The sequence below is a fragment of the Barbatula barbatula genome (genome assembly GCF_947034865.1).
Source record: "Barbatula barbatula genome assembly, chromosome: 5".
In the NCBI taxonomy this organism is placed as follows: domain Eukaryota; kingdom Metazoa; phylum Chordata; class Actinopteri; order Cypriniformes; family Nemacheilidae; genus Barbatula; species Barbatula barbatula.
In genome coordinates this window covers 19,096,975-19,113,469 of record NC_136769.1, presented here as the reverse complement: position 1 = coordinate 19,113,469, position 16,495 = coordinate 19,096,975, and positions in this window count along the sequence as shown.

Sequence of the window (16,495 nt, the reverse complement as noted above, 5' to 3'; positions counted from 1 at the left end):
TCTTGTTCTCCTTGGGTTCACCTCATCAGGAGCGCTTGTGCGTGGCAGCTGCTGATGAGACGGCGGACCTTTCCTTGACGTCTTCCTCTGGGGGGCTGCCTGAGGAGGGGCGCCAGAATCGGGGACGACGACAAAGGTGGCCGGGGCTGTTTAGGAGCGGACCCCGAACGGGACCTAGACAGCCGGAAGGCGGCCGGCCCGCTGCTGGACTCACCAAACAGCCCACCCTGCGAGATGGGAGCATCGAGAAAGCGGACCCTCTCTGCGTCCCACATCTGGGCAAGGTTGAGCCAGAGGTGCCTCTCCTGGACCACCAACCCGAACGGTCCGCGAGCCGGTGGCTGACGGATTAACACTCACGGAAATCCCCATGTCACCCACGCTGCTCGCTGTCGCTGATGGCGTGGCCGGAGCCACCCGGTCGCAGGACGGGAAGCAAACGAGGTGGTGGCAGGCTCTTAAAAGAACACAGCCACCCGTGACTGCAACGTCTGAATAGCCATCCGCCCACAGTGCGGGCAGGATTTATCCACAATGGCTGCGTCAGCGTGTTGGACCCCCAAGCACGCGAGACAGACATCGTGTCCCTCCCCCTCCTCAATGAGTGTGTTGCACCCGTGAGATCAGCGAGACATGCTGCGCTGTAGAAATTTGCTCTTTTAGAGAGAAAAACACCTCCGCAACTGCTGAGACGCCAAGGGAAGTCACTGATGAGGGACAGTCCGCTGCACCATGTCGAGAAATCAGCTCTTTCAGAAGGATTGTCATCAGATGCGAAGGCTCCGAAGAACAAAGGGTGAATGAATGCAGCACGCCGTCTCCCTTTTATACCCGGATATCCGGGGGCGGAGTCCGGCATGCAAATTTCATTCGCCAATTTCATTGGCCTTTTCAAAATTGTCAGAAGATGATAGGTTCTCAAGTCAAACCCCATCTGTCGGTTCGACACAACGTCGAGAGACCGACAGAAAGGGAACTCAAATTATACTTTGTCTTAAATGTTTTCTCTTTGTATAAACTTAATTATTTTACTTTACTTTCAAACAAATGTAATTTTAAATATTAATGTAAAATAAATACATTTCTTTACTTTCAGAATGTGTAATTTAATCATCTTCTAACTTTGACAATTTATTTTTGTAGAAATGCAATTTTTTTTACAATGTGTATAATATCCTATATATAAACTGTATAACAATGTAAACACATCATAAACCTTTGGAGAAATGTTGTATTGTGACAAATTGTCAATGTTTATTATATAGTTATACAAACGCTGACAGTATAACAGTTTAACAGTATAACAGTTTTCACAATGTCCAGTGCACGACTGAGAGCATCACTTTCACGGATCACAAAAACTGCCATGGTGGTCTTTTCAAATTCTCTCTCCGCTTCCTCCCTCTGGTCAGCCTAAAAACATACAAGAACAGAGAAATACTTTTTTGTCAATATTTGCAGTGCACTTAGCGAGCATTGTAACACGTGTAGACTCTAAACGATTGCTACCTTCTGCTTCAGCGCTGCTCCTGCGACACAAGCATGACCTGCTCACATGTTAATGCTCTAATCTTTTTACATGGCCACTGAAAACAATATGTGACTATTGGATTTCAAACTACCAGATGCCCCATGTGTCTACGGTGTTGTCATCAACAAAGTTGTTCAGTTTGGTTCAAAACACTGATTAGATTTTTTCTTCAGGTGGTTGGCACAGAACATGTTGCGTTGTTACGGTTTACGTGAATACTCTTCTGACAGTTTGTGACTTGATTTGTAACGCTTTTGTTTTTCTGTGAGACCCCTTTGAAGACATCAAGAGATCAGATGTTGACTTACAGTACACCACAGTGACTTCACTGCTGTTCCCTAAATGACTGACTCCTACCATGTTATTAAGTAAAACTAAGTCCCTTTGGCAGTTTTTAGTTGTAACGGGGGTATAAAGTGACGCCTTTATTCAGAAGTGCATTATTATTAAAAAGGTTGTCTTTAAACAGAAAGAAAGATAGGTTGAGAGGGACTCCAGAGGGATCAGCACTACGATCAGGGATCGGGAAGGGCCCATGCAGCCTTGCTTCTGGGCTTTGGAGATGTACTCTTCCATGGCCTTCTGCTCGGGGATGGTGAGTGGATAAATCTATACATTGGGCACTGGCTCACCCTCCTTGAGTTCAATAGCACAGTCCCATGGTCAATGAGTTTGCAGCTGGGTCGCCCGGGCAGGACAGAAAACATCCCTAAACTGATCATAATATTCCGAGATCCTTACGGAGAGTTTCTCGGGAGGGCTCACGATGGTCATGAAGCAGACTTCCACTTCAGGGCGTGGGACAGGTCGAAAGAAGCCAGGGTTGGGAAACATTGATCGCCCCATCTGAGGATCTCACCAGCCTTCTAGTGGATTTCCGGTTGGTGTTTGGTGAGTCATGGGCGACCCAGAATGATCTCAGGTGTGGCCTGCTCCAGGACCAAAAGGTGGATATCGTCCTTGTGGCATGCGCCTACTTGCAGCTGCACTGGCCCCACTTGAAAGCTAACCTAGAAATTTGCTAAGTGGTCTGCCTAGTATGACCTGGACTTGGTAATGGACAGGGAGGCATTCTTTCTTGAGGTTGAGCTGGCATCAGAGGGCACCGGACATGAAATTGCCGGCTAACCCAGAGTCTATGAGGGCTGTCAAAATGAGGTCAGAATCAGGATAACAACACATAAATATGCAAAGCATCACAGAAGCATTCTGGATGCAACTCACCAATGGGTGTGGTGGACGAACAAGGCATGACAATAAAAAAATGCCAGGAGGCTCCGCAATAGAAGCAAAGACCCTGGGTGATCCTCCTCTGCCACTCAGCAGATGGCAACCGAGTGCCTCCGATTTTCATGGGCTCCTCGTATATCTCTGGAACAGGCCGATAGGGAAACTTTGGCCAGCGGGGATGGGTCTGGCGGAGATGGGAGCACCGTTGCAGCCGATCTGCGAGTTGAGTTGTATGAATTTTTCCAGTCTCACTGAATTGTCACTGCTGGCCAGATGGAGTTGAAGCTGAGGGTTTAGTCCATTTAGGTAAGAGGTTAAGAGTGCTTGCTCATTCCATCCACTCGCGCTGCTAATGTGCGGAACCTGATGGTATAATTGTGAACAGGCAGATTGGCTTGACGTATTGAATATTTACATTTAGCAGACGCTTTTGTCGTAAGCGACTTACAAATAGTTTGGTGAGCAATAAGCAATATATCATAAAAGGGCAATAGTACATTAGGTGCTAATACAAAGTTACTAGTTTCAACAAAAGCTAGACCACTACCTGTTGAGAGAAGAGGGTTAGTGTACATTTTATGTTTTCATTTGTCTGTCAGGTATTCAGGTTGTGAGAGATGTGGTTTCCGGAAGGCATTAGGAAGAATGTTCCACCAGGAAGGAGTTGTGAAGCAGAATGAGCGGGAAAGGGATGTAGTGCCTTTATGAGAAGACATTACAAGGCAACGCTTGTTTGCAGAACGCAGGGTTCTTGATGGGGTGTAGGATGGATACGAGAAGCCGTGTGCCTGTATGATGGGTCCTAAGGATGTCATGTAAATAGAAAAAAGCAGCGGTTCAAGCAGCAATCCCTGAGGGACCTTAGACTGATCATGTGGTGAGCAGTGGACAGTGAGCCCCTCCACGACACCTTGAATGTTCTGCCGGAGAGGTTAGATTGGAACCAGCGGAGAGGGAAGCCTGAGATTCCTAAGGATGACAGGGTTGCTAGCAGTGTCGGGTGATTGACCGTGTCAAATGCTGCAGATAGGTCAATTGAATATAATTGAGCACATACAGTGGTTTCTCCAGTGCACCGCCGAAGTGTTGTTCACAGAAGTGTTGCATGAACTGAGAGATGGATTTACACAGGAGGGCCAGCCTGTGACCAGATAGATTCCGCCCATTGGAGAGCTTTCCCCGAGAGGAGGGAGATGACGAACAAAATCTTGGAAGCCTCTGTGGGATAGCAATGAAAGTTTGATGTTGCAGGTAAAGTGTGCACTGAAGAACGAACCCATTGCAATCCTCCAGAGTAGGGAGTTGGTGTGACCATGTGGCGAGACATGGATGTTGACGGTTCCTGGTGATAAAGCCATCTTAAGTGCGTCCACAATCTCCTGAAAGGGGTCTCGCGCACTCATCTTCTAGCAGTCTGGTCTTCTAGGCAGACAAGTAATTCACAAGTAATTGAGTAATTCAACAATATTTATTGACACACACAGGTTAGTAAACAGGTGAGAAAATATATTGATGCTGATGAATCGACTAAATGGTAAATACTGTCCTTTTGTTGCAGGAGATCATGGATGCAAGGCAGAGATCCGTGGAAGTGCAGCGTGCATCCGTGAGACTTGAACTTGAAGGATGTTGAACACTTGGTAGACTTGAAACCAAGCATGGACTGGCCATCGGGACTACCGGTAGATTAGCATAAGCCAAAAACTGTGTGAAAATCAATGAATTACTAACTGGATGAGCAGCAAAAGTCTCCGGTAAAGATGTCAGGACGTGTCTGACTATAGAGGTAAGACTGACATAACGTTACACATTCTGCATTGTTTGTTTTTTTTCAAAATTGCAGCATGTTGCTTTATCCTGAATCCATGTGAAGTTGCTAGATAAATGTAACCAGTCTTTTTTGTCATAAACAAACCTCTCTCAGAGTTCCCTAAAGCAGGGGTATTCAACTAAAATTTAAAGAGGTCCAGTTAGAGAAAATTTCTTAACCTAAAGGTCCGGAAGATCATAATGTCTAACTAGTGTGATATATATTTAACTAGCCTAGCAGTTGTATCAAAATCTGCAAATAATCAGTACCTGATTGTCAAATAAAATGAATTCAGAACAATTCAAAAACTTTTTGACAATATTTACTGTATTGTCATGTAACATAGAACTGGACAAACATGTATGACTGTAGATATGTATAATGTTATCTATAGGGCAACTTTCCTCAGACCTGGAAAAGGTGTCTCAGGGACCATTTGGGGCCAGAAAGTGGAAGGGTCAGTTTTTACCAACTGCTCTTTCAGGGCCACATCTGCTTAGAGATCAACTAGTTGCATCTGGAGAGGTCCAGCATTTGCCCATTTAAAGTGCTGTGTGTCTTCCTTTGAGAACCCCCTGGCATCTGTGATGAGAAATGGGTTTTCAATGAATATGTTGAGCTGCTGTCCAAACCTGAAGCTGTCAAAACGGTTGATGAAGTTTACAATCAGCTTATCAATAAAGTCAACAAAAGAAGACACATCTCTCTGTCCCTGAACCTGTTCCTGCACTGCTGTGAAGTGTGCACAGTCTCCCTGCATTTCTTCCTTGAACAACTCAAGTTTACATTTAGCAGACGCTTTTATCCAAAGCGACTTACAAAGAGTTTGGTGAGCAATAAGCAATATATCATAAAAGGGCAATAGTACATTAGGTGCTAATACAAAGTTACTAGTTTCAACAAAAGCTAGACCACTACCTGTTGAGAGAAGAGGGTTAGTGTACATTTTGGAGCCAGCTTATCAATAAAGTCAACAAAAGAAGACACATCTCTCTGTCCCTGAACCTGTTCCTGCACTGCTGTGAAGTGTGCACAGTCTCCCTGCATTTCTTCCTTGAACAACTCAAGTTTCCTCTGAAAGGAGCAGACAGCTGTCATCAGTTCACAAATTGAATTGTCCTTGCCCTGTAGCCTCAAATTCAGTTCATTCAGATGTGAAGTGATATCAACCAAAAAGGCCATATTATCCATCTGTTTCTCATTTTTTTAAAAGAGAGAAAACTGCGTTGCCATCTGACTTTTTAGCTCTGATGATGGACCAAAAGCGTGCTAACACCCTGCCTCTGCTGAGCCATCTTATATTGTTGTGCAGCAAAAGATCATCAGCATTGGCATCAAGTTCTCTGAGGAATTCCCTAAACATGTGATGCTGGTAGGAAGAGGAGGCCCTCAGGAAATTGATCATTTTCATAATTGTATTCATCACCTCAGCATGCTCATCTGACAGGGAGGCGCAGAGGACAGATTGATGAATAATGCAATGGTAAGCTATTAGCTCAGCTTTCAGTCTTGCTACAAATCCTTTCTCTCTCCCTATCATAGCAGGGGCTCCATCTGTGGTTATTGAAACCACTTGTTTTGGGTCCATTCCTCTCTTTATAACATCTCCTTAATGGCCAGGTAGATGTCTTCTCCTCTTGTACTGGTCTGAAGGGGAGTGACACCTAACAGATCTTCACAGAATGCTCTCTGGTCTTTGTTAAAAAACCTGACATACACTAACAACTGACCATTGTCACAAATGTCAGTGGACTCATCCACAGCTAAGCCTACACATGGATTCTTACGCATGGCTTCTTCTAGCTGGGCTAGCACATCCTGAGTTAATATCTCACTTTTCTTTGTGGCAGATGATGCTGACATGGGTATTTGCTTTATTTTATCACAAAGTTCTTGTATTTGTTTTCCCTCAAGTAGTGTTTCAGCTGCTGCACCAATGCATTCTTTGAGAATTTTTGTGTTCCAAAATCCAGGCAAGTCTGAGGGAACACTCACATGCACGTTGTTGGGCAGGGAGTGTGTGGCTCAGGATCCTGGTAGACTGGTCATATTGGGCACTGAGACTACTTTTTTCTGTGATCTCACTTCAGATTTGAGTGGGTATGTTTATAAAACATCGAGTTTATATGTGCGAGTGTTGAATAGGTGTGTTTGCATGCATCGAGTTTGTATGTATGTGCGAGTGTTTTATAGATGTGTGTGTGCGGAGTTTGTTTGTATGTACGAGTGTTGTTTAGGTTTGTTTGCACACATCGAGTTTATATGTATGCGTGAAAAAGTGTACATGCATGCATTACTAACATAATATGTATTGGTATGGATTTCACATTAGTGCGCACATGTTTTTCATATGTGTTTGCTTGAACATCCAATACTATACATGTATATGTGAGCAATGTATATGTGTGTATGCACGCTTTTATATATGTATTCATAAGCGCAGTTTGATTTAAACCCTATACGGCGACTCATATCCTCGCTCCAGTCACTCACTCGCTCTGTAGCACTGGGAGCTGCTGTCCATAAGGTGCCTCTGCGCACCAGACATTTCAAGCCCATCCTCCAGTATTAGGGCCACGCCTCCTAATCTGCATACACTCCTCAATTCTCAAATCCTCAAACCTAAATCCCCAAATCCTCAACCTAAATGGCTAAATGATTAAATGCCCAATCCTACATACAAAATGCCCAATCCTATATACCGAATTAATTTTCAACTTGGACTTTTAGTTTCAAATTTAGACTTTTAGTTTTGGTTTAAAACTTTTAGTTTTAGACTTTTAGTTTATATTCTGACTGAAAAATCCCTCCATAATGTGATGCTATGTTCTCTAAAACTTTAAAAAGGTATAAACTGTGTGAATAATTATACAACAGAAATATTGCTCACGTGGTAATAATACGACAGAAATATTGCTCAAGTCGTTTTGTTTTAATAGCCCATATGGCAACCTGCCTATATTACTGTAAGTAGAATGTCAGACTGTGTCCTATATCTTCTGATGATGTTATACTGCAAATTCACCACAGGGGCAGCAGAAACCAACTAATAAAATGTGTATTTTACCACAAGTTGTTGTACTGTATTCGTGACACAATTTTCTTGCTCTCTCAAGGAACACATGCTAATTTTAAACTGTATTGGATCAAGCATTTTGAACATGCATATTATCTAAATGACATTATTTTATCCTTAAAATTAATAATTTTTCATTACCAGCTGCCATACATTCTCAGTGAGGCGTTTAAACTGATTATAATTGTCATTTCAAAGCTCAGGCAAGTAAGGTTGTTACTAATGCATGTGGTGGACTGGCCGGGAGTTTTATACATTATATATTTTATTAATTTATATTGGTTGTGCATGAGGTTGTGTTCGGCGAGTCTGTGTTGTGAGCCTATGTGCTTGTGAGTTGTGTCTGTGTGTGTGTTGTGCATGAGGTTGTATTCGGTGAGTCTGTGTTGTGAGCGTATGTGCTTGCTTCTGTCCACAATTATACAAGAGTAAATTATGGTAATATGTACCTGTTAATGCGTGCCCAACTAAGGCAGTTATTACGGCAGTGTAGGTAGGAAAGTATGTTGCACTGCTGCAAGACCTCTAGTAGAGAGTTCATTCATACAAACCCTTTCAGTTTACATCAGACGTATTTATACTGTAAAATATCAAGGCTATAAAAATAAGGCTTACATTTCTGAAACTTGCCTTAGACGAGTCATATTAGACTCAAATAGAGTATTCAGAGTTTTTAGCCTAACCTTTCTTGCTCCTTTCTGCGCCTCCTTGCTTTGGAGCGTCTTTGCTCCCCCTATTGGTGACATTTGCAACTGTTTGCAAAAAAACTTACTGTAGCTCATGGTAGAAAAACAGCCATTGTTCATTATTTCATATGTTGATTATTTAATTTTCACAGAAACCACAACATCAGGTGTTTTGGGAGACGGTAGACGGAGTTTCACCTCACTGCAGCGGAATCGGTTTGTTGTATCACTGCACTTATACTTTCTTTCATATTAGTGTATTTTATTCATAGCATACATTGTTACTTATCACTGTTGTTGCTAAACTTATCCTGATATCTCAATGACCATCTCCTGGTTATTTACTTGAAGATCTTAAACCAAAACACTCAGCGCCGTTAGCATAGCACAAGCGTGCTAGCGGGCTTTCTGTTTACACTGCTTAATATCATCTCGTTTTCTTGTGTGCTAACGGTTTCTCTCTTAAGCGTATATACTAAGAATCACCGAGCAGCCTTGGTAAGTTGGAATTACTCTTCAAACCCGGTGAGTTATGGCTTCTTCTCTTATTATTGTCACTTGCACCTCATGTCAAATGTTTAGCTTAGCCTTCTCTGTCAGCGGCGAGGGCTTTACATGCGATAAATGCAGGGAAATAGCAAGGCTGACAGAGAAGATCTCAGAATTAGAGTCTCGCATCCAATCTTTATCTGAGGATAGTAAGAATGTATAAAATGTTTGGTGTTTGCTTTGACTTAATTCCTCTCCAGCATGCTCATGTTCAACTCTAAAGACGCAACTGGTATGTTATGTTTCTAATGATTTATTATGTTGCATCTATGTTTAATTGTATTAGGAGGGGTGACACTTTTTATTGTGAATATTTCCCAATAATGTGTTAAAGTAATTGATGGAAATGTTAGCATGCTTTGTTGCTGTGTTTTGAGTGTGAAAAGTAATGTATGTTTATTTTCTGTTTAAGGTTATCAACCTATTCCCTATCCCTTAGTCCTTAATCCTTTAAAAACCATCTGGAAAGAAAATAAATAACTAAAAAGGAATTGAGTTGTCCCTTTGTATCCTTTATGTGTTGAGCAAGCCGTTTTCAAGTTTGGGCAGAGCTGAACTAATTATAACATCTGGAGAACTTGACAATCACGATAAACTCTCTAAAATCATTAGATCATCTAAATCAACTTCATGCATGTTAGACCCTATACCTACAAATCTATTATAGATCCTCTACTTAGCATTATTAACTCATCTCTGACATTAGGACATGTGCCTAAAGCACAAAGGCTGTTATAAGGCCCCTTGTCAAAAAACCCCATCTGGACCCTGGAGAACTAGTTAACTACAGACCTATTTCGAATCTACCTTTCTTATCTAAAGTTCTGGAAAAAGTAGTCTCAATTCAAATATGCTCCTTCCTCCAAAGGAATGAGATTAATGAAGATTTCCAGTCTGGATTTAGAGCACATCACAGTACAAAGACTGCTCTGATTAGAGTTACAAATGATCTGCTTATGGCGTCCGACCGAGAATGTATCTCCTTATTGGTGCTGCTAGATCTTAGTTCTGCATTCGACACCATTGACCACAGCATGCTCCTTCATAGACTCGAAAATGATGTCGGTATTAAGGAAATAGCTTTGAAATGGCTTAGATCTTATTTATGCGACCGTTTTCAATATGTAGCAATAAACAATGACGTATCGCGCAAATCGCAAGTCCAGTACGGTGTACCACAGGGCTCAGTCTTAGGGCCTATGCTCTTCGCATTATACATGCTACCTCTAGGAGATATAATAAAGCGACACGGAGTAAGCTTTCACTGTTATGCTGATGATACGCAACTTTATATTTCCTCGAAGCCTCATGAAACACAGCAATTCCATCGAATAGTGGAATGCATAGTCGATATAAAAAAGTGGATGAGTAGCAATTTTTTATTACTGAACTCGGACAAAACTGAAGTGTTAGTTATCGGACCGAAAACCGCCCTACGTAACAACCAAGAATACTGCTTAACTATTGATGGATCTTCCATAAAACCCTCATCTTCAGCTAAGAATATCGGCTTTATATTCGATAGTACTCTGTCATTTGAGAACCATGTCGCCAACACCTGTAAAATTGCGTTTTTTTCATCTTAAAAATATATCTAAACTACATCATATGCTGTCACCATCAGATGCAGAGAAGCTTATACATGCCTTTATGACATCAAGACTAGATTACTGTAATGCACTATTAGGTGGTTGCCCTGCAGGCCTATTACAAAAACTCCAACTGGTCCAAAACGCGGCAGCTCGAGTTCTTACGCGTACAAAAAAGTATGAGCATATTAGCCCGGTTCTGTCAACCTTGCACTGGTTACCTATAAAGCATCGCATAAACTTTAAAATCTTGCTTATTACCTATAAAGCCTTGCATGGTTTAGCTCCTCACTACTTGAGAGAACTTCTAACGTAACACAACCAACACGGCAACGGTCACACTGTGAAAGTACCCACACTACACACAAAAGAGGACCCACCACCTCGAGCACGCCGTCCTCACCGTCAGCACTCAGCTCCTCTACATATAACAAGGACAGAATAAACCAAATTTAACTTCAACAACAGTAATACTGATAAATTAAATAAACAAAGAATGAAGTCTTACAATAAACAAACAGGGATCATGAAACAATGTTACGAAAACAACAATACAAATAAACAAAAGGGTGAAAGAAATGACTTTAACAAATGACTATAATGCTGGTAAATAAAGTAAACAAAAGGCAAGGGGAATGATCTGGCCAAACAACTAATGCTGGTAAATAAGATAAACAAACGAAAGGGGCAAAATAAATGACTTTAACAAATGACTATAATGCTGGTAAATAAAGTAAACAAAAGGCAAAAGGAATGATCTGGCCAAACAACTAATGCTGGTAAATGAAATAAACAAACAAAAGGACGAAAGAAAATGACTTTTAAGAGACAATTAAGGGCACACCACCACTCAATCGATCACAGAATAAATCACAAACACGTCCACTCGTGAATATTACACATCCGAGAGCAGATATGCGATCGGCCACACAAGTGGCCTATGAGGTATTTTCGCCAGCCAAATGAGCTCCGGCCATTACCTCTGGCTCGATGAAAGCCCAGAACATGAAGGAGACGTGCGTTAACAGAACTTGAGCAAAGCAGCAGTCGCCCTAAGGCAGGTCGCAAGCGCTTCCTTGCTATAATAGCTATCCCTAAAACACACAAAAGTGGTTTTAAGCTACATCTGAGAGAAGGTAAACACATAGCCCGACTGGGAAAGCACTTACCCGAACAGCCATACACAGCTACACGAATCTTGCAGGCAATGCGCCGTGCGCAAGTTAGCAGCGCCGTGCGCAAGTTAGCAAAGTCTGTTACTCCGTTCAATTAAATGACAGAAGTACGCTTCCCCCCAGTGAGCTTCATTGCGCAGGTCCTGTGCAAGGTCTGGGAAGGGAGTATCAAGTGCTGCTAGTTGCAGCCTACGGGCCCAACTACACTTGGTCCTCGGAGCTAATACTCCTGACGACAACTCCCCCTGGCCAAATCCCCTGGCGAAGGGCCTACTTGTAGGGGATGGGCACGGTGTGACATTCGAGCCGGATCTTTGGGTCTGGCTCCTGGATGGGACGAGGAGTTCCTGGATGATCTACCCCCCACAGTGGTGGAGACTATCACTCAGTGCCCACAAGGCTGGATGCCTTTAAGTGGCGCCCCTTCTCGTCCTGGTGCTCTTCTCGAGGAGAAGACCCGCGGAATTGCTCGCTCAGGAACGTGCTGTCCTATTGCAGGAGAGGCTGGGGAGTAATCTCCCCTTCCACATTGGAGCGTGGGTACCCGCTGTCGCGGTTATCACGTACCAGTTGCTGGTGAGCCTCTGGGGCGGCATGACCTGATTATTAGGTTCCTCTAGGGCGCGAGGGGCTAAGGCCTCGTCCGCGCCCTGTACCCTCTTGGGTCCCCTTTTTTCGGGCCCTGCGGAGAGCCCCCTTCCTCGTTCTGCGAGGGGGGTTGGCTCTCCTGCTGGGGCTCGAGTCCATCCAGAGGGTGAGGCACCTGCAAGCATTCCGTGTCCACCGATTGCCAAAATTCAGGCCCGGTGACTCTCACGTGATCCTGAGACCCCGGCCGACTTACGTGCCCAAAGTTCCGCCGCCCCCCTTTGGGAACTAGGTGGTGAACTTGCAGGCGCTCCCACACCGGGAGAAAGACCCAACCTGTACGTGGGGTGTCCAGTAAGCGCATTGCGCCTCTACTCGAACCACACGGAGGGCTTCAAGGCCCTGAGCAGCTCTTGTCTGTTATAGAGGTCAGCAACGGGAGTGCTGTCTTCGAGGAGAGTCGTCGCACTGGATCGCACACGCCGTCACTACGGCGTGCCGATCCTAGCCCGTGCCCATTTGAGTGACGGTACACTCCGCTCGGGGTGTGGCCTCCTCGTGGGCATCGGCTCAGTGCGCCTCTCTGGCAGACATCTGTAGAGTTGCGGGTTGGGCTACGCTATACCTCGCAGAGGCTTGCAACCTCCGTGGGGAGTCGGCAGCTCGAGTCTTGCCAACAGGTGAGACCAGCAGTCGTAGGGCGTACGCCTGCGCATAGCGCCATTCCCCTTCTTAGGTGGATCAGTGCGCTATGGGCTGCCTCCCTTCTTTCCCCAAGGGTGAAGAATAGGCAGTCCGTCCATCCATCAATAAGCACTCAGGGCGGCGGGCTCGGCGGAGCAGAGCTGAGTTATTACATATAGCTCTAACCGGACCTAGTGCCCCACACGTAGTAACCCCCCACTAGGGTGGTTCCGTCTGAGATGTCGTCATGAGATGGTTCCCCCCGTGGCAACCCATGACCTCCCCCAGGTGGACATCCACCTTGCGGCATTCCGCACATACCTCCCATGAGTTCTCCCCTATTTGGTGAGACCATGTTGGTGTCTCCACTGTATTCCCCCCTATGGTGGGAAGTGGTCTCCGTAGCGCACGTCCACATTGAGGGAACAGCGCTTACCCAGTAGCCCTACGGTACCGGACGGCTTCTCGTTTAGAGAACAAGGCCTCCGTCTGTGGTGGCCGAGGGCATGGGCTACTCATTTTGCCAAAAGCTCTGGGAGCCCCTGCCTGCCCACTGGAAGGTTACAAATTTCGCGATAGCGCTCACGTGTGGCTCGCCCAGGCCGGTAAACGTCGCTTCGCTAGAGATTGTGACGCGGCTTAGTGCTGTGGCGTTTTCAATAGGAACCCCATCTGTCGGTTCGACACAACGTCGAGAGACCGACAGAAAGGGAACGTCTCGGTTACGTATGTAACCTCTGTTCCCTGATGGAGGGAACGAGACGTTGTGTCCCTCATGCCACAACATTAGCCGTCCGCTGCAGCGATCGTGAGATGCTCTCAGGCTCCTCAGCACAAAAGGTGAATGAATGAGCATTCCCCTTTTATACCCGGATATCCGGGGGCGGAGCCCGGCATGCAAATTTCATTTGCCAATTTCAATGGCCTTTTCAAAATAGTCAGAAGATGATAGGTTCTCAGGGGCGAACCCCATCTGTCGGTTCGACACAACGTCTCGTTCCCTCCATCAGGGAACAGAGGTTACATACGTAACCGAGACGTTTGTGATGTATAACAAACGAACGATCATCATCATAAAGTTTTATGAAATGAATTTAAATCTTTTTAAATCCACGCTGAGTTTGCCACATTTAGCCTAAATAATAAGACGGATAGCTTGCAGACAAGCAGCCTAGGCTACGATGTTTTTTGGTAGGTAGACATTAGGCAAACTAAGCTACATGTCTGCTGATGGAAGTAATGCATCACATTAATAATTTTATTCAAAATGGTTAAATGCCTAAATCCTATCACTATTTTGGGTATTGTTTGAAGCCAAGATGCCCACTGAAAAGAGGTGGATACAGAAGAGGGAGAGACAATTCAAGGAGGCATTTTGATAGGGATATTGATGAAGGGATTTTTATGACTCAATTCATGTTTTTCTGTGTTATTATTAGTACTAGTTGAGGTGATTGAGTGCTGTATTTTAATAAAGACCCTGTTATTCTCAGTCTGTCATATAGCCTGTGAGTTTTTTTTTGGGGGGTTGCCATTTCTCAGGTCATAGCAACTGCCCCTCAAAATTCCTGTGCACGTCCCTGCTGCATCATAAGCAATGAGTACGTGCAGAGAAAAGGCAATTTCCTCTTCTGCACACAGAGTTTATGTACTATTCAACAGTGACACCCCCTCCCTTTGCCCTCCAGCAGGAACATAGTCTCTGTACTGTGATGTGCTCTAAATCCAGACTGGAAATCTTCATTGATGTCATTCCTTTGGAGGAAGGAACATAATTGAGTTGAGACTACTTTTTCCAGAACTTTAAATATGAAAGGTAGATTCGAAATAGGTCTGTAGTTAAAAAGTTCTCCAGGGTTGACATGGGTTTTTTTTGACAAGGGGCCTTATAACAGCCACTTTATATGCTTTAGGCGCATTTCCTAGTGTCAGAGATTAGTTAATAATGCTAAGAAGAGAATCTATAATTTCTGGGAGCATCTCTTTTTGTAGATTTGTAGGTATAGGGTCTAGAATGCATGCAGTTTATTTAGATGATCTAATGATTTTAGATGGCTCATTGTGATCTATGGTAGAAAATAATGGCAATTTCTAGGGGCGCTGTAGTAAGTCGTTTGTTAATCGGGTTTCACTCCTGGTTGTATAGTTATAATTTTTTCTCTAATATCTTGGATTTAATTTTATTTGTGAAATAGTTCAAAAAATCATCACTGCTATGCTGGTATACAGAATCGCTGACGATTAATTTTTTGGTTAATTTAGCCACTGTGTTAAATAAAAACCTAGGGTTATGCTGGTTTTCTTCTATTAGTGATGAAAGGTAGGCAGATCTAGACGTTTTTAGGGCTTTCCTGTATTTTTAAATACTATCCTTCCATGCTGTACGAAATACGTCTAATTTAGTTTTCCTAAAGTTGCGCTCCATTTTTCGTGCTGCTTTCTTTAGAGCCTGAGTTTGTTCAATATACCACGGTGTGGGGCTGTCATTTTTAATCTTCTTTAAGCGCAGAGGAGCAACTATGTCTAGGGTTTCCGAGAAGGTGGCGTTAACATTTTCAATGGTAAAGTCAAGATCTTCAACGTTATTACTCATGCTAGAGATTTGAGACAATTCAGGCAAATGATCAAGAAAAGCACATTTTGTAATCGAAATGATTGCTCTACCATGTTTGTAACTCGTAACATTGTGCTTGCGAGCTCACACACCTCTTTAATATTATCTTTTGTGATCTCCGTTTAGACAAACAAAAAAGAAAAGAAAATTAGACATAAATCCCATTCTGGGGATAACGCACTGTACAACCACTCAACCAATTTTAATTATCAATCTACAACTCACATGCACTGTGCTGTACATGTCTTTCAGCATCCACCAATAGGAATAGAAACAGTTTCCACAGTGCACACCCAGAACAGACAAAAAAAGGAATCGATTAAATAATCTCTTGGTTCTTACCTACTATGAAAAACAGATCTATATGCAACCAGGGATGAATTACTGACCGGCCCATTGGGGCCAGAGCCAAGAGGCCCTAGACTACCATGAGCCCGTGGGGGCTCTGGGCTTCAAGGTTGTGCCATCCAGTTTAGTACAGAAAGCCCAAAACGATGAAAACAAATGTTTATCTATGTTTAATATATGGGTCCCATAGCCTATGGGTTGTAATGAGGAAGAACAGACTCTTGATATTTGTTCCTATCATTTTTTGTTAGCTCTCACAGAACGTGTCCTGTGCACCTGGATACTTACAGATGAAAAGAAAGTGTGTAGGTACAACATAACACTCATGACAACATACAAAAACATGCATCGTATCTCTTCAAGAAGCCTGTAGAAGCATATAGACTCTCTTTTGTTGTTTTGACAACCACTTTTCTCCTCAATAGCTTTAATAGAGGTGTAATTTGTGCATTTGCTATTAACCTGCTGTTTCATTTTCTGCTATAGATGAGGATGAGAGTGAGTTTGATGATCCAATTTGTGGAGATGATGCGGTTTGCTTTAACACTAGAGGCAGCTACTACTGTCACTGTCATAAAGGCTTCAAGCCACCTGGCAACTTTACAGCAAAGGATT